The sequence below is a fragment of the Lonchura striata genome, chromosome Z (assembly GCF_046129695.1).
Source record: "Lonchura striata isolate bLonStr1 chromosome Z, bLonStr1.mat, whole genome shotgun sequence".
Classification (NCBI taxonomy): Eukaryota; Metazoa; Chordata; class Aves; order Passeriformes; family Estrildidae; genus Lonchura; species Lonchura striata.
Genome location: NC_134642.1, coordinates 83184498 through 83189371, shown reverse-complemented (window position 1 = coordinate 83189371; position 4874 = coordinate 83184498).

Sequence of the window (4874 nt, the reverse complement as noted above, 5' to 3'; positions counted from 1 at the left end):
CTGACCAGGCGCTGGCCTGTTGCTTCTCTTTCGACCACCACTTTGCTCTCGGGGGTTCCTCGCAGCTCTCCCCCGTCCCTCCCTGGCCCCCTGGGACTCTCCGGCTAGCTGTCCCCTCCGGGGCCGGGGTTTTCCGCGGTCCCGCTGCCCTGGGCTTACCAGGCAGTGTCTGGGTCAGCATGGTCCGAGCTGCGGCGTTGCCTCAGTCGCCGCTAGGATTCGAGACAAAGAGACCAAGAGAGACCAGTGGTATGCTTGTCCAGATAGATTGTATTGCCTGAAGAGTTGCAGGGACAAAAGGCCCCGGGCTATTGCCCAAATACAGTTTTATACAACAAAATTAAGAGATAAGGTCTTAAAAAATAGAGACAGTGTTTAGCTAAGGCACATCAGAACCACCCCAGGGGCCAGATCCAATGGGAATTTCTCAGGGGTGGGGAGAAGGGGGTTTACAGAGGAATGCTGAAGTGGGACTTTCCCGAAACAGTGGAGCGTACATAAATGTATCTTTTACTTCAGTTTACCATTCCCAAGGCCTTTCTAAAACCTTCCTCCACACTACCATGCCAGCATGATAACCGCACTGGCCACCTTCAGCTGCTCTTGACCGGCACCCTGGGGTCCTTTGGCCCACGCAGCTGCCCAGCCACAAAATTGCCCATTTGGCTGCAAATACCGCATTAAATTGTCCTTCTACTTCTACAACAGCATCTTCTAAGGAAGTATCATGAAGTTTTTTAGGGATAGGAACCTAAGTTGCTGTTGACTTCATTAAAACGGGCTTAGTCAACTCTGCAGGAAGTTGCTCTCTTAAGTATTCATCCCTGTCTGGTGTCATCATGGTGTCATCAAGAAATGTTCTCTCTGCAAAACTGAGTTTGTAGGTCTTCAAAGCTCTCAGTTGGAAATTAGGAAAGATCCAGCTATGCCTTTGTATTTGTTGTGGAATGCCTGAAAATGCATTTTCTTCCAGCCTGCATGCCTGGCCCTCTACAGCCTACTGGTCCTGGCATGTGTTGCCTTTAACATCCCTCTAAAAAACTCGCTTTCACGGCCAAATTCCTTCTGGACCTTGCAGAGGTCTTTGATGGCTTTTTGTGGAATGGGGGAGCACTGTGCGAGGGGCCTGCCCCCCTGCCGTGGGGTGAAGGTGACAGGGGCAGCAGAGAAGGCAGGCAGGGAATGGGGCAGGCCAGAGTTCCCACGCTCCCCCCCGCCGCCCTGACGTGACCCCAAAGCGTGGGAACCGGGGGAGGAGGAGGAGGCAGAGTCAGGGGGAGCGGCTGATGGAAAGCTCCCCCAGAGGCGGAGCTGGGGGACGAGATGTTAAATAATTCAACAGGGGAGGTGACTGACGTGGGTGGAGGAGAGAAGTGCGAGGGAGAATCTGGGGAGTGGAAGGGGTTTCGGGAAGAGGCTGGAAAGGGATTGTGGAAAGAAGGAGCACATGTGGAGGGAAAAGCCATGCGGTCCCTGCCATCTTGTGTCCTTTGAGAAGAGGGGAAACCATTTTGTGGACTGTGGGATAAGGGGTTGGGAACAGAATCAGGGAGACTAAAGCTTACAGAATGTCTACGGGATGGGACTGTACACTGCAGGGAAACAGGGGAACTGGGAGAGTCTAGAGGAGTGCCAGCACTGTCCTGGTAAGGGTCCTGAGGGTTCTCAGAGGGGCCAGAATCTGCCTGTGGACATAGCCAGGATGCCTAAGAATCCCCGGTTTTTGGAAAGAGGGAGAGGAGAGAGGGGTAGGATTTTTAGAACTGGGGTTTGGTTTGTCAGCCCATGGCTGTGGCAGAGCTTCATAATTGTTTTTAATAATATCCCTAATATGCAGTGCCAAATAATTAAAATTGGACAAGGAAGGATCCCCCTGCTTGAGGATTTCCCTTCCAACCTGGTCCCAGAAAGGGACTTGGTGTAATATGGTTGCAGAAGTATCTGGGAAGCTCTGTGACACCCACCGGACAAACCTTTTAACATCTGATTTTTTAAACTTTTTATCCCCCCCAACTAGGATGCCCACAACTTTGGAATACAGTCTCCTCTGTGGCAGGGTCAGCTTTGCACCCATGCCGACAGATTTTAAGGTGTGCCACAAAGTCTACAGCCAGAAGAATTACAACAAAAAAGAGAAGACCACCCTGAACAAGTTAGACCACCTGCCCTTCAAGCTCCCCACACCCCGGGAAAGGGAGCTATAACAAAAGAATGTGGGGTCTTTCCCCTACACCCAGGGAGCAAGAAAACCCCCCCCAAAGAGGGAATCCCTCCCCCCAACCCTGGGGAGAAAAGGAAAACCCTTAAAAAAAGCAGGAATCTAAGCCCCAAGGACCCCCTCACTCACCAGCAAAAAGGGTCCGGGCACGTCCAGGCAGAAACGAAAAATCCAGGCTGCAGACACGCCCAAGGGGGCACCGACTCCGGTGGTGCCGGCCGGAGCTGCCGGCGCCTTCCCCGGGAGCGCCGCCCACTAAAACGTGGGTCTGCTCCCACCGGGGTAATTTGACGGCCAAAAGGATAAATCCACGGGTCTCCTGGACTCCGAGGGTCCTTCTCCGTGGGGTCAGGCTCTCTTCTGGCCCCCCGGCGGGCGCCAAATTGCCGCTTCCCCGCCCCAGACCCCTGTCCTCAGCCCCGGCTAGCTCTCCTGCGGGGCGAGTAGGGCGAGTGAAGCACCCTCCGCTGTACCCGGCGGGGCTTTGGAGACTGCTTGGTGGGTCCGGAGGTCGCTGCTGATTCCAACGACGAGGAAATGAGGAGAGGCATTTGTTGGGGGCAAAAATCCGATGTTATTGAGGTCCTGTGGACCCACCAGCACCGGAGGGGGCCAGCCAACAACTGCAACTGGGAGGTGCTGGCAACAGGTTCCACAGGGAGATGGAGGGGGGCCGATCAGCCAGTGGGGAACAGACAGGAGTGACTCTGTGGGGATTGACATCTGGGGGATCCAGTGAGGGATGGACAGGGTAGAGGTCCCAGGACCTCATCCAATCATTCGGTGCCCTGGATGGAAGTTTCCAGAGGTAGGGGAAGGGGCACCGAGTGACAGACAAGGCACTTGGGAGGGGGCAGGGGACTGACTCGGCACCTTCCAGGGAAACCGACACTTGGGGAAAGGCGGGAAAACTCAGGGAGAAACCAATACAGTATGGGGGCACACTGGAACAAACCATGACCAAACCTATTGCAAGGGGGAGGGGAAACAGGACAATGGGAGGATATATTACAATAACATCACTATACATTTTTACATCCACATAGTATCTACCCCCTAATTGTGAGAGCCAACTATTACATGACTCATCTATAACATACACAACCAGGAGAGAAGGCACTGTTGGCATAACAGCTGAAACAATTCCTAACAAATCTCCCACATATTTGCATGTTTATTGGATATGCCCAGGGCTCCTGAGGATGTACATCTCTGACTTTACTCCCCTTTGGAAGCAGTCAAACTGGCAGTGTCTGCCTGCCAGCAGGAGCTGCTCCAAACTGGGAACACGCCTGGTGGTGCTGATTTCCAGAGGCTTCTGTGTCCCAGGAGAAGATAAGGAAGGAGCAGATTGAAAGGTGCTGTCGCTGCTGCTGCTCTGTGCCAGAGAGCCCCGGCTGGGCAGGGCACGGCGCTGCAGGCTCTTTCTCCTGCCAGAGCTGGGCATACCTGGGAACAAGGCATGGCAACTTGTGGGGACACCAAGGGCTTTGTGGGGGCTGCATTGCTCGGCACACACCCAGGCCACCTGTGGCACAGAGTTCTGGCACATAAAAAGACAAAGCAGAGGGAAATAGCTGGGAAAGGTTTCATTTTGACTTTTCTTACCTGCTCAACAGAAGTGGCCAAAATGAAAGTTATAGAGCAGGACCTGATCCCTTCTCCTGCAGGAGGAGCCCTGTACTTTGTAGTATATTGCTGTGGGCTAGATCATAAGATTTTGCCACTGATCCTGACACAGCATTTAGTGTTAAAAGTTGGAAAAAAGTCAGGCACAAGCTGTAGGAAGTCATCTGAGCGGGAGATAAAACTATTGTCAATCTAGTTGTTACTTGGAGATCACCTTTTGAGGCATTAAAGGAATGGAAAACAGCGGGAACAAGCAGAGTACAACGTGGATGAAGATTTGGGGTTGATAAAGGAGTCTGATGGGAGGGATGAGTCAGATGGGGCTTTTGATGGGGGATTTGTTGAATACATCCTTGAAGAAGGTGCAGGTGCCCATGGAAGTTACCAGGCAGGCTAGCAAAGCTTCCAGGAAAGTTGCCAGAGCTTCTAGGCCAGCTAGCAAAGCTTCCAGGAAAACTGCCAGAGTTTCTGCGCTGGATACTGAAGCTTTTGGGAACGCTGCTAAGGCTTCCGGGCAGACTGCCAAAGTATCTCCTTCTCAGACTCCTAAGCCTCTTTATCTCACACCTGCACAGCAGCTTTCAGCGCTGCCTCTATACACTGCACCACTGCGCCAGTTAGCTGAAATGTCTTTAGCAGAGAGACAAACCCAGCTGTCTGCCCCCTGCTCCCCTCTGACGCTGTTGAGGCAGGATGGGAATGAATAGACTTTGTTCAGAAGGCTGAGACTATAACTGATTTATTTCAAAATACATCGCTCTTTTATACAGAGCTCTGTGCAGTTTGTTCTTCTTCCAGGTACTCTCCTTCTGACCTAATCATGTTTCCGAAGCAGCAGCCTTCAGTACCGAGGCCTGTGTCAGGCCCAAGTGGATTTGGTTAAGTTTCTAGCTCGTGTCTTCAGCGTGGAGTCCAAGGACAGCAGGAAAAGCAGGGCAAGCAACACTTTACCGAGTGAGGAGGCTGAGGCCCGAGATGACCCTCGCCACAGCTCCGTTTCATGCCATGCCATGAAAGCAGGTAATTC